Source organism: Chiloscyllium plagiosum, unplaced genomic scaffold (assembly GCF_037043375.1).
Source record: "Chiloscyllium plagiosum isolate Xiang-an unplaced genomic scaffold, Cpla_swu_hap1 HiC_scaffold_51, whole genome shotgun sequence".
NCBI classification, from domain to species: Eukaryota; Metazoa; Chordata; class Chondrichthyes; order Orectolobiformes; family Hemiscylliidae; genus Chiloscyllium; species Chiloscyllium plagiosum.
Genome location: NW_028270189.1, coordinates 39,122,011 through 39,136,073, shown reverse-complemented (window position 1 = coordinate 39,136,073; position 14,063 = coordinate 39,122,011). Strand labels below are relative to the sequence as shown.

Genomic DNA, 14,063 nt, shown 5'->3' with positions numbered 1-14,063 from the left:
TTGTGTGTTGCAGAGGAGTTTATTGATGAAATTAGAGGGTTTTGAAAGTTGTACGTTAGGTCACACATCAGCTATGATCATCATTAATGGCAGAGTAGGGTTGAGGGGCTGATGGCCTCCTCCTGTTCCAATGCAAGTTATCCATCGGCAGCTTGTGGTAACATTTCCCCTCACTGTTCACTTCACCTCCATGTCGAACACACTGTTACTGACTGAACAAACCTCCTGTGTTTGAACTCAACCTGCCCATGTTCAGTTGCTCCCTGCCTTGCCACCCGGGTTTAACTCATCATGGAATGCTGTCTTGTATTACTGCAGGAATTCCCACAAGGACTAATCCTGGAGTCTGTATCTCCTGGGATCCACAATCACCGTTTATTTTCTTCTTTCTATTTCATTCTGGCTATTGAACTCTCGGTTTCAATCCATTCTCCTGTCATGCTCTTCAACATGTCCATGTGGGTGGGCTAGAGGCAGCTGGGATTTAATGAAGGGAAGTCGGGGTTAGGCGGAAGCACGAGGAGTGGTGACAGCAAAAACAGTTCTCATTGTAACGGCAGAGTTTCCACATGACCCAGTGAGTGGTGAGGCACCTGAGTTTGGAGGGGGAGACATTCAATCAGGGATTTAGTAAGACACTCAGACATTGACCTGTCCATCTGATTGTTAACTCAGACAGATAGAAAGAAAGATGCACATTTAGATAGCACCTTTGATGATCTGGGGCAATGAAACATGCTTCCAACCCAATGATTTCAACCACAAATCTCTGAAAACACAGACACAAAGCTTTCTACTTGTACCAGGCTGTCTCTGAGCCTCCTCTTGAGAAAAGCGTTTTCAGCTGTTCAGCCTTTCCTGGTAATTATAACCGCTATGTTCCTGTAAGATTTGTGACTGAACCTTTATTTTCCTGTTCCTTGTGAGTGATGAAAGTAGCAGAAACATGTCCTGACCTGTGAGGGGTTTCGGTTGGAGTATTTATATTTACACACCCATTCCCACCTTCACATACAGTGTGAAATTGATGTAAAACTGAAGGGAAGGAGTGAGCGAGCACCCACAGAATCATATGTATCTGAGTTAAATGAACCTGGCATGAGGAAAATGTGACAACAATCACAACTAGTTAGAATCACAGAATCCAGTGGGTGCAGAAAGAGTCTATTTGGCTCATCGAGTCCACAATGAGCTGCTCACCCACCATATCCCCATAAACCCACATTACCCATGGCTAGCCCAACCCACCTGTATTGCACACTGCGGCCATGTTAGCATAGCCAATCCAGTAACGTTACACATCTGTGAGAAGGTCACAAATTACATCCAAATGCTGGGAATTGTGGATGAAGGCTCACAAAAACTTGACTCTGACACAAATGCTTTGCTTTTCAAAATAAAGTTTGGGGGAAACTGCAACCGGAAAGATTTCTGATTATCTCAGGAGGAAGAGAATTCAAAACTCGCGCCATTGACCCAGGGGGCGCAGTGATAGTTACAGAGGTCTGGGAACCATCAGAAATGTCACAAGTTGTGAGCAAGGTGGGAGTGAGACAAGGACAAAAAGGCAGTCTGTCACACGGGGGAATGCAGGAGAGATTAAACAGCAGAATTGGTCGTCCCGCAAGGCCAAGGGAATGGAGTGAGGGCTGGGAAAGAAACAAGGAAACAAGGTGTGCAGCTGTCAAAGAAATACATTTATAAAACAGATTATAAAAGCATATTTGGCAGAGTTCACAGTCTGAAATTGTTGCTTTCAATGGTGAGTACAAAAAGCTGTAAAGCCTAGGGAGTTCTATTACAGTCAACACATATGGGATGGGCCAAGTGGCCTCGATCTGTGCTTTAACTTCCTGATAATTTTTTTCTGACATTTGTAGTTCAAGTCTGATGACGCTAATAACTTTTCAAATTGTACTGGAGTTTAATATTCTGGAGAAATGTTAAATAAATCACACTGATCACATTCTGCCAATCTTAGTCCATAACCCTGCATGTCCCAGCATTTCAGTGACATCCATGTCCTGCCGGTGGGACAGGACATACAGGGATGGCGACGGTGGTGTCTAGGACATTGTAAGCTAAAATTCTGAGCGTATGACTGTGTCAGGTTGTTCCTTGACTAGTCTGCATTCCAGCTCACCCAATAAGATGATAGCAGGGTGAGACACTACAGTTGGAGCTCCTCTGCTCGCCAGTTCCTTTCCTTTCTGCTTTTTTAAAATTTCTTTCTCTCTCACTCTCCCCTTTGCAGACTCTGACACAAGTGTCTCAACATTGAATCATGACAATTAAAAAAAACCATGTCTCTACAAGAAAACCAATGGAGGAAAATATATTATTCTTGCATCAACTGCATTTTTAAACAAAAACAATCCTTTTCAATAAACACTGTCTCATTTTTTCCCTCAATTCTATCAAGTGAGCTATTATATTTTGTCCCTCAGTTTACGGATCTTAATAAATATCCAATCAATTTCAGAGCAACAGGCTGACAAATTATTGAACCAATGTATCTGTTTAGGATTTAGCATTAGTTATTAAGTCATTACCATTACAATAATTTGCATAATAATTGGTCTGGGTAACAAGTACACTGAGATTCACAATTTAATTTATTGACTGTTTGAAAAATGGTGCAATATATCTTTTTTTCCAGAATTCTAACAGTAATTATTAAGGCATTTGCATGATAATAATTATTATATGCTTTAGTTTAGTCTTGCTAACACAGCAGTGAAGTTTATATCTGAATTTAATCCAATATTCCCTAGTACCTATACAGTAATATAAAAATCAATTTTATTTCCAATCAATGCACCTACAAAAGAATCCATTATTTCTGCTGCAACTCGCACTGTTATAAATATGACTTTTGCTCATTTGAATGATCTGTGTAATCCCAGCCTTATAAATTTAGAAAAGCCTAATTACTTTTCCCTACAATAATTTCTGGTCATTTTTGCAGATAGCACAGTCAAATAGCAAGATGAAATTTATCATTATTCTTAAGTATGCTAATAGAGTTTTGAAAATCTATATGTTGCTAATATGTAATAATTGTTCATTTCAGTCCATAGAATATAGAACAGTACAGCACAGTACAGGCCCTTTGGCCACGATGTTGTTCCGATCCTTTATCCTACTCTAAGATCAAACTAACCAACATGCCCTTCATTTACTATCATCCATGTGCCTATCCAAGAGTCGCTTAGATGTCCCTGATGGATCTGAATCTACTACCACCACTGGCAGTGCATTCCACACACTCACCACTATCTATAAAGAAACTATCTCTGACATCTCCACACAACTTTCCCAATTCACCTTAAAATTATGCCACTTTGTGGGGAAAAGTCTTTCATCATCCACTCTATCTATGCCTCTCATCATCTTACACAAAGCTATCAAGTAAGCTCTCACCCTCTTTCACTGCAATGAGCAAAGCCCCAGGTCCCTCAATATTTCTTCAGAAGACATGCCTTCCAGTCCAGGCAACATCTTGATAAATCTCATCTGCACCTTCTCTAAGGCTTCCGCATCCTATATATAATGAGGTGATCAGAACCGAACACAATATTCTAAGTGTAGTCTCACCACTGATCCATAGAGCTGCAGCATAAACACGTGGCTCTTAGACTCAATATCCCTGCTAATGAAAGCCAACACACCATACACTGTCTTAATAACCCTATCACCTCGGATGTCAGCTATGAGGGATATATGGACGTGCACCCCACAATCCCTCTTTTCCACCACATTGTCAAGAATCTTGCATTTAATCTGAAAATATGCACTCAAATTTGAAATTCCAAAATGAATAACTTCACATTTTCCCAGGTAGAATTCCATCTGCCACTTCTCAGCCCAGCTCTGCATTATGTCAATGTCCTCTAGCAGCCTACAAAGGCTCTCCACACTATCCACAACTCCACCAACTCTCGTGTCATTGGAAACTTCCTAACCCACCCTTCCACTTCCTCATCCAAGTCATTTATAAAAGATCACAAAGAGCAGAGGCCCTAGAACTAATCCCTTCAGAACACCATTGGTCACCGTGCTCCAAGCTGAAAACTATCCATTTAATCTCACCCTATCTTCTATGGGCCAGCCAATTTATTATTTAACCAGGCAGGTTTCCCTGTATCCCAGACCTCATTACTTTCTAAATGAGTCTACCATGTGGAACCTAATCAAACACCTTGCTAAAGTCCAGACATACCACATCCACTACTCTGTCCTCACCAATGTGTTTGTCACATCCTCAAATAATTCAATAAGGTTTGTGAGACATAACCTGCCGCTCACAAAGCCATGCTGACCATCTCTAATCAATCTATCCTTTTCCAAATAATCATAAATCCTGTCTCTCAGAATCCTCTCCAATAATTTGCCCACAACTGATGTAAGACTGACTCATCGATGATTCCCAGGAATATTTCAGTTGCCTTTCTTGAATAAGGGAATGACGTTTGCCACCCTCCAATCATCTGGTATGACTCCAGTGGACAGTGAGGATGCAAAGATCATCACCAAAACACAGTAATCCCTTGACTCCCTTCCCATAACAACCTAAGTTATATCCTTTCTGGCCCAGGGGACTTATCTATCCCCATGATTTTTCAATATTCTCAGCACATTCTCCATCTTAATATCGACCTGTTCGACCATATCAGCCTGTTTCACATTGTTCTCACAAAGAACAAGGTCCCACTCACTCGTGAATACTTAAGCAAAGTACTCATTCAGGACCTCCCCTACCCCCTCTGACTCCTGGCACAAGTTTGCTTCACTCTAAGGGGTATAAATATGGAATTATATCTCAGCACTGAATTAAAGATATTGCAGTGTACAATCACTCGATTACTTTGAATATTGAACTGTATTTTAACTGAGAAAACACAGTTAAATTGATTTGATTATATTTCACTTCATGCTCACATTTATTGTATTTCGAACCACAATAAGTTTCCTTTTTACGTATATAAAACTTACTTAAAATTAATCGCATGTTTATGTAAAGAAAATCGAATTACCATCTGCTTGTTCCTTCCTTTTTCAATGCCTGTTCAGTTTGAATTTGTGAAAGTTGTACGTTGTTGAAAGGAAGGGAAATTGTCTTCAGCTGAATATTCACATTGAGTGACTGATGCATATTAGAAATCAAAGTACAATGATCACACAGTTTTGTCAATTTGTCTTTCAAAGAATTGTCATGAGATTCCTGTTTATTTAAGTTTACCATTCCTTTATTCCATTGTTATTGTAAAATATTGTTTAATTTCCAGTCCATTACACACAGAAACTACCTGATTAATTCCCATTCAAATTACTGCAATAAACAGCTGATGAGTTTTGATTTGAGTTACCACATTAAACATAATATTGCAGTCCTGCCGTCCTGAGTGGGAACATTATGAAAGGAGCTTGTGGAGCTGTGGCAGGGTCTCTATTACTAGACCCGAGTGAAGGTTTCAAATCACAACTTCAACAGAAATATATCAAGAGCTGCTCTGAATGGTGATTAGAGAGTACACAAGCACAGATTGAATTGCTTTTCAATCCAACATTAGATCTGCTTTTATCTATTATAAGAATAATCACAAAATGTGATACTTATTTGAGTCAGGTTACCAAGAAATATGTGTACACGTATCCCCTACTTTTGGAAAGTTTGCTTTAGCCACTTTGCTTTTACAAAAGACTTACATCTGTCCCTGCTTTCTCTAACTGGAAGAAATCTGAAGAGGATTTTCACTTTTACGAAAAAAAAGGAAAAAGATTCAAGCTTCTTCGATTTACGCCTTTTCAGCTTATGTAAGGTTTCATAATAACGCTGTACTTTCAGATAGTGGGGATACCTGTATCTAATTCTATTGCTTATAAGTTCCTGGAGAATATTTGAAAATGTTGCAGAATTAAAGATTACGATGAGATTGATCCTTTATTTTGTTGCAAAGGGGCAAGTTCAAACAATTGATACACATACGTGCTATAAATTGGAAATAAAGTTGATATCTTCTTCAGGAAACTAACAAATGCTCCCACCTATTACTTGTCAGTCAGCTGGTTACCTACTATGTAACTAAATGTTGTGATTCATCTAAATATTCCTCTGTCCTTTGATCAAAGTGAATATGTAATTGTTGTTCAGTTTATGAATTGTCAGAAGCTTGTTTTTATTTTTCCATTCACCTGTTCATTTTGACCGTAAGATTGAAATGCTTTGAAAATATTCGAGTTTGTTAATTTAAAAATAAGGTTTGCACATCTCTCACATATCTCACTTCTTGTATTATGATTCAAGAATGTTTTCTGGTGGGATTCTAGTAAATACCAAACATTTGTTGGCTTCAAATAAGGTCTTTAACACACAGATATCAATCTGTTATTAATGTTTCAGCTGTTACATTGACATTGATTAGCTACTCATTCAGAGAGATCAACTGACAATTATAAACTACTTGCAGGATTATTGAATTGAGAAAACGATACAGACGTGGAAACATTTTTTTTAGAAGGAATTGCTTTTTCATTCATATGTGTAGGCTGTTCAAGAATTCTATATCGCCTTCCATTGGTTTTCTTGCCCAGAATGTAAATTTATAATTCATGTGAATTTTATTGTGTTCTGTATTTTGAAATTTGTATCAGATTTAAGAAGAAAAAGAGGAGCAATTAACATGAAAACTTCAGTGAATAGAAAGCGCAGTAAATTAAATTGACAGAGGTAAATTTTAGTATTGTCTCTGAATATTCAGTCAAATATTTCTAATAGCAAGAGCGTTGTGCCTGTAAAGCACAGCAGGTCAGATAGCATTCAAGAGAAGCAGAATCAACGTTTTGGGCATAAGCCCTTCAGGAATCTTTTCGATACACCGGGTTTGGAGTAGTGAATCCTATATAAGATATGTATTTGCTAAACTCTGTGTGCCTTATTCCAGGCACCACGCTTGCAAGCGTCTAATAAACAAACTGATTGCTTCAGATCTTGTCTTGGGCTGAAATTATTGAAGTAAGTGAGCATTGTTTCTCACAGTCTGTAATTTAAATTTACTGTGCTTTCTATTCTCTCAACTTCTCATATTAATTGCTCCTCGTTTTCTTCTTAACTTTGAGACAAATCTCAAAATTCCGGGCACAATTAAAGCGATATCAATTATAAATTAGTATCTGGACAAGAGAACCAATGAACAGCTACATAGACCTCTTGAACATGGGGGCTGGGCATTGAGAACAGAGGATCAGTGGTTAACACTCCTGTCTTACAGTGTTATGCACTTGGGGTTGATTCCATCCTCGGCCAAATGTTTGTGTGGAGTTTGCATGTTCTGGTTTTCTCCTACAATCCAAAGATATGCAGGTTAGGTACATTGGCCATGCTAAGCTGTACGTTCTGTTCAGGGATGTGTAGGTTATGTGCATTAGTCAGGGGTAAATGTCCAGTAATCTGAGAGCAGAATGGTGCCGAGTGGATTATTCTTTGGAACGTCAGTGTAGACTTGTTGGGCCAAATGGCCTGTTTCCACACAGTAGAGATTTCATAAACTTAGAATTGTGTTTCGCTAAACAAAACTGACAATTTTTTTAAATGTTGCCTTTAAAACTTATCTTTAACTGTCAATTGTCAATCTTGTAAAATATCTCAATGTTACTGAAATCAATGTTCAAACAAAACACTGCACATAAAGCCACACAAAGATCTTCATGACCATCTAATTACTGTTCAGTGGAATAATCACAGTAAATATCTTATTGTTCCTGAGATCAATTCCCACTATCACAGTAAGGATCTGGTTATCATTCCCTTCAATAAATGCAATCGTTATCCTCTGGTATTTCAGTTCAGTCGTTACACACCACACTGGTTGGTCAAAGCATGGTTATTCTTTATTATGAAGGGCCAAGGGTTCTAACGGCAAGAGATGTTGTTCGATCTGATTTGTTGTATGTTCTCAAACAAGTTTTCACTATAGATATTTCAAAAAATGTGTTTATTTGCTCTTGTTCAACTGCTGATGCTAACATTTTCATTTCATGTTCATTAAGCATATTTGGAGAAAGTGAGGAAGCTGTGGTGTTGGAAAAGTGCAGGCACATTCAAATTTGTCTGTCACATCTACCATTGTCTGCAGGCACGTTTCATTCTTGTAGGCACATTTTAGCTAATACAAAACAATTATATATTTCCTTCACATAGTTTTCATTCTTGATGAGTAGTGCTGGAAGAGCACAGCAGTTCAGGCAGCATCCAAGTAGCTTCGAAATCGACGTTTCGGGCATTTGCCCGAAACGTCGATTTCGAAGCTACTTGGATGCTGCCTGAAATGCTGTGCTCTTCCAGAACCACTAATCCAGAATCTGGTTTCCAGCATCTGCAGTCATTGTTTTTACATAGTTTTCATTCTTGTTGACTCAGCTCTTGGTTGAAACCATTATACACTGGTGTGAGTGCATAAACCTTGCATAAATAATTATGTTGCAGAAGTGACACTACTTTACCTATATCCCAAAATTTCCCCCTTTTTCTTTAATTACCATTTGTTATCTTCTGCATTTTTCTTTTAAGCATTGTCCCCAAAATTCAGAAGCATCATTCCAGAGATTTCATCCATCTTGGACTCACTCATCCCCTCATTATTTAATCGACAAAGTTCCTCTGCCTGATTCCATTTTAGGGGTATCTGTTTTATTAAGGCTGTCTGAATCAGTCTTTGGGTGAGTCCTCGTATACAGGGCATGATGCAACAGCCAATGGCTACCAATACCCCGGCTACTACTATCAGGGAAGTAAGGATGAAAACCACCACCCCCTTCCATTTTCCAAACCATGATTCACGCCATCCCGTGAGAGATGTGTCTACTCCTGAATTCTCAGCCAGTTCCTCTGCTAAGGTAGTCAATCCCCTTAGCACCCGAGTAATTGAACCATCAGGTGCAGTGTTATTAGGAATAAAGGTGCAACAGCTTCCTCCTAACATCACACATACACACCCTTTTTCTGCTAAAATCATATCGAGGGCCATTCTGTTTTCCCATGCCATACTATTTGTCACATCAAGCTGTTCTGATGTTCCTTTAACCACATCTATTGTATAATTTATAAATCGCTGTTGATTATAGAAAATGTAATTTATCTAATCTACATTTTTAGTAATTGTTACCCACCAAAAGAGAGCTGACTCATAGGCTGCTGCAATATGATTACGAGCCTTGAACTCATCAGGTACCCTCCTAGGGACTCCTACAGAATCGAGCTAAATCCTGTCATCGAAAGAAGTGTCTAACAGTGATCTCTTACTCCTTCCCTTTTTCCCCACTATCTTTTCCTCCTCAAATGCCAGGATAAATGGAATTACCAATTGTACAATTGCACATATCCCTCTCCAATCCGGTGGTAGGGTGGGTCTCAATATTTCGCCTCCACAGTACCACCACAGATCCGCTCGGGGAGCCTTTGGTGCTGAGTAGTTCCCTCCCTTGTCCGTTTTGGTGACATTCTTAATCTCTGTACATACTTTCAGCTCCCCCAAATCTCTAGACCGATTTGTACCTCCTCTACCCACACACGACGTGTGATTTCCAACTGCGGTTGAAAACATAGCGGGGCTTTTGAATCTTTCTTCTCCAAGGGAGCGAAAATAAGAGATAGGGAGGTACAATTCCTATCATTCCATGCAGTCGCATCCTGATACAGGGCTATCATACATATCATGTCCTTCCTGTCTCACTTCCACTCAAGCAGAAAGGGAACCACCTGGGCCACTGGACTACTGGAGGCACATGCATAGCAATTGCTCTTGTTCAGACTTTTTACACTATACTTTAACCATTCAACCCAGGCATTTGCATCCCCGTATCCAGTTTCTATTTTGATGGTCTGTTTCAAGTCCTTCATCTCTATAATTTTTACTACTTTAGGATCATCGGGAGGGGTGAAAGGTTGTACCTTATTATCCAATAGTTCTGCCCGTTTTCCCTGTCCTACGCTAATTTGAAAACAACAGCCCGAGAAATCCTTCCCGTTTGCTTACATTTCTATCCCAAATGTTTTATCTAATTGTATTTCATAGGTGCCCACACCCTCCCCCCACCTCCCAGAATTGCTTTGAGCCATGTGGTTTTCTTTATCATTAGGTATATTGGGTTAGACTTTTTATCGGGACAATCGCAAACTGGTCGGAAGGAGGGCCCAGTGTACTGTGACGAGACCATTATACCAAGTACCATCCCCAATGGACTTAAGATGTATCTCTGAGCTGCGGTACTGTCTCTGATTATCTACATCCCCACAATTTACTAAGTTACATGCATCAGATCTATTGCTTGCTGATTATCAGACTCAGGGACCGTTAATCACACATATGAAAATTATATTTGACAAAATCCCAATACTAAGAGAGCTAGCATCATAATTCTAAGCATCCCCAACATTCTAAAAATTGTGCTGAAGCACAAAAAACCTTAATACACAATCCTACATAAATAATCCCGCGCTCGTATCGCCACTGTATAATCAGTTACTCTAAGTCTCTTCAGCCTGAGTTTCAGCGGGTCTTGCGTTGTTTAGGCTGTCCAGACTTCTTCCTCAACTGGACATTTTACTAGCCCTTTGATCCGTGTGTAGTGAGTCCAGCCTTTCTCCGCTGTCCTTATTGCCGTTTCGGTCAAAGGATCCTGATATGGCCCTTCCCAGTCCGGCTGCAATTTAGTCTCTGTCCATGATTTTACTAAGCCCCAATCTCCTGGCCGGATGGGATGGGCGGTGAATTCAAGGGGCGGAGTCTGTGCCAATAAACCCTGTTTCCTGAGGAAAGACAAAGCGGCGGACAAGCCCAGTATATACTTCTTTAGAACAAGTCTTCAGTTTCGGGAATTGTCAATTCTCCGTTCTTTCCCAGATAAGGTAATGCAAATATGATTTCATCGGGGTTAGTCCCAAATCTTTCCTTGGGGCTGTTCGTACTTGCAAGAGAGCTATAGGTAAACATTTGTTCCAAGGGAGTCTGGTTTCTATTATCAATTTCGAGAGCTGTCGTTTGAGTGTTTGGTTCATTCTCTCAAGCCTTCCTGATGATGGTGGGTGCCATGGAGCATGGAACTCCCAGAAAATTCCCAAACCTTCCATTACCCCCTGTAACACTTCAGAGGTAAAATGAGTTCCTTGGTCGGAATCTATATGGTTCACGAGCCCATATCAGGGAATTATGTGCTCTAATATTGTTTTAGACATCACACTTGCAGTGGCAGTAGCTAGAGGGTATGCCTCAACCTAACCAGGTAGATGATCTACTATGACCAGCATATATTTTAGTCTTCCTACTCTGGGTAGTTCAGTATAATCTTCTTATACACTCTGAAGGGTCTCAATCCTGGGTCTCTTCCTCCCGGGGTCTGTTTTCTCAAGACTTTCTTATTTACCTTTGTGCATATTATACATCCTTCACATATTTATTTAGCAATTGTATATATTCCTTTACATCCATATTCCCTAAGAACTAAATCACACATTGCTTGTACTCCCCAATGGCTGCCTTGGTGTAGGACGGCCATAATCTCCCGCATCATCATTTTGTTTAACATTTCCCTTCCATCAGGTAACTTCCAATGCCCGTCAGCTGTCTTTGTAGCCCCTAAATCTCTCAATTCTCTTTCTTCTCTTTCAGTAAGTATAGAAGCTTCCAGGGATCAGGGACAGTAGGTATTAGGGAATGAATCAGCACTCCTTGTGGGTCCAGGCCTGCTTCCTTAGCCACTTCATCGGCTAATCTATTCCCCCTAACTTCTGGTCCATTTCCTTTCTGATGACCATTTACATGCACTACCACTATTTCTCAGGGGAGTAATAGGGACTCCAAGACCCATTTAATCAGCTCCTCATGTGCTAATTCCTTCCCCCGGCTATTGATCAGTCCTCTTTCCTGCCAATTCTTTCCAAAAGTGTGCACAACACCAAATGCATATTTGAGTCACTGTATGCTGCTCCCTCTTTATTTTCTAATGCCCTAAGGGCTCTTTCCAATGCATAGAGTTCGCAGGACTGAGCTGACCACCTATTTGGCAACCTTCCTGTCTCTACCACACTACCTTTCGTCCCGTCTACGACTGCATACTCATTATTTCTTTTCCCTTCAGTCTCCCGGGATGATCCGTCTATAAAATGTCAGGCTCCTGCATGAAGTGGAACATCTCTCAGGTCCATGCGGACCTTAGTTTGTTATTCTATAACGTCAAGGCAGTTGTGTTCTGGATTCTGAGGAGATTCTCCTTCCCTTTCCAAAGAAAGGCAGCTGGATTTAAACAATTGTCCGTGACCAACACTAGATCATCCTTTTGTATTAATATTGCCTCATACTTCAGAATCCACGAGTCTGTCAACCATCGCCCAGCTTTTTGGTTTAGGATCATTCTCACTTGGTGTGGGGTACTTACTATTAGGGCTCCCCCAAATGTAAGCTTTCTGCTTTCCTCCACCAACAATGCAGTGGCAGCCAGGGCCTGCACACACTCAGGCCACCCCCAGGATACTGGATCCAAGAGCTTCGAAAGATATGCTACTGGCTGTTTCATTCCTCCCCACCTCTGGGTTAATACTCCCAAAGCCGCTCCCTTATCAACGGTAGCAAAGAGCTGGAAAGGTTTATCTAGAGAAGGTAAGGCTAACACGGGGGCATGAATCAGATCTGTTTTGAATTACTTAAATTGTTATTTTTCCTCTTCTTCCCAACTCAGACACTTTGGTTCCTCCTCTAATGGTTTGAGATCTAATTTATTCGTCTTTTGAGCATAAGAATCAATCCACAATCTGCAGTATCCAGTTAAACCCAAACAATTAAGATATTTCTGTTTATTCCTGGGCAACGGAATCCCCACTATTCCCTTTAACCGTTCCGGGCTTACCTTTCTCTTTCCCTCACTAACTAAATGTCCCAAGTATTTCACTTCTTGCTCCACATATTGTATTTTGTTTTTAGAGACTCGCAGTCCCTGCTGACCAAGAAAATTCAACATTTTTTTTAGTGGCTTCTACTACTCTTTCTCTTCTCTTTCCTGTTACTAAGAGGTCGTCTAAATACTGCAACAGGGTAGTTCCTTTGGGGCTGATAAATTTCTCCAATATTTGTTCTGACATCTGTCCAAATAAATTTGGGGATTGCGTAAACCCCTGGGGGAGCGCGGTCCACCGGTATTGCTGTTTCCGTCCTGTCTTGGGATCTTCCCATTCAAAGGTGAACAAATTCCTACTTTCCTCCGCCAAGGGACAAGCCTAAAAGGCATCCTTTAAATCTATCACACTAAATCATTTGTGGTCATGAGGGATCTTACTTTATAACGTAGAGGGATTTGGCACCACTGGGTGCCTGATCTGTACTATTCGATTCAATGTTGTCAAATCCTGCACCAATCGATAAGATTTCCGCACTGGTAGAATTAGGATATTATAAGGAGACATACATGGCTCCAACAGTCCATCTCTAGCCCCTCAATTACTGGCTGCAGTCCTCGTTTACCTTCTATGGAAATGGGATAATGTCGCTCATAAACAACGTCCCCTTTCCATTTTAAAGTTATTTCTAGGGGACGGATCTGTACTTTTCCACAATTCCCTTCTCTAGCCCATATAATAGGGTCTATCTCTCTCTCCACATCTTCTGTCAACATTGTCATTTGTACAACTAATTCTTTTTCCTGAATTCAAATCTCCAGTCCTAAGAGGATAATTAAATCTATCCCTAGTAAGTTACTTCCTATATCAGGGATATACAACAGTTCCCCTGTGACTGTATCCATCGGAACTTCTATCATCATAGGTTCAAATACTGGAACAGTAAATCTTTCCCCTTTTACCCTGAAAACAGTAATTGACCGTGTTGACATTCCTACTTTCTTTGGTTTAAAATTTAGTGATGACCGTGCTACCCCGGTATCTACTAGGAAGACTACCTCTTCCCCACAGGGTCCCACCTTCAAATTTATCCTGGTGGCTCCCCGGGGGCAGGCACCCCTAACACCTCTAATCTTCATCAAAATTCATGAGCGGAATTGCCCTTACTTCCCTTTGT

The 14,063-nt window shown here is 40.4% G+C and overlaps 1 protein-coding gene across 4 annotated transcripts in view; it reads left to right on the top strand.

Moving 5' to 3' along the window:
* Nucleotides 1–14,063, top strand: part of LOC148135184 (uncharacterized) — a 275,374-nt gene that overhangs the window by 47,274 nt on the left and 214,037 nt on the right. The window contains exon 5 of one of the 4 annotated variants that reach the window (XR_015755443.1): nucleotides 2,255–3,985. The exons of the other annotated variants lie outside the window; for them this stretch is intronic. The gene's annotated coding sequence lies outside the window, so the exon portion shown is untranslated. Of the gene's footprint in view, nucleotides 1–2,254; nucleotides 3,986–14,063 lie in introns of those variants that run through there. 4 annotated transcript variants of the gene reach the window in all.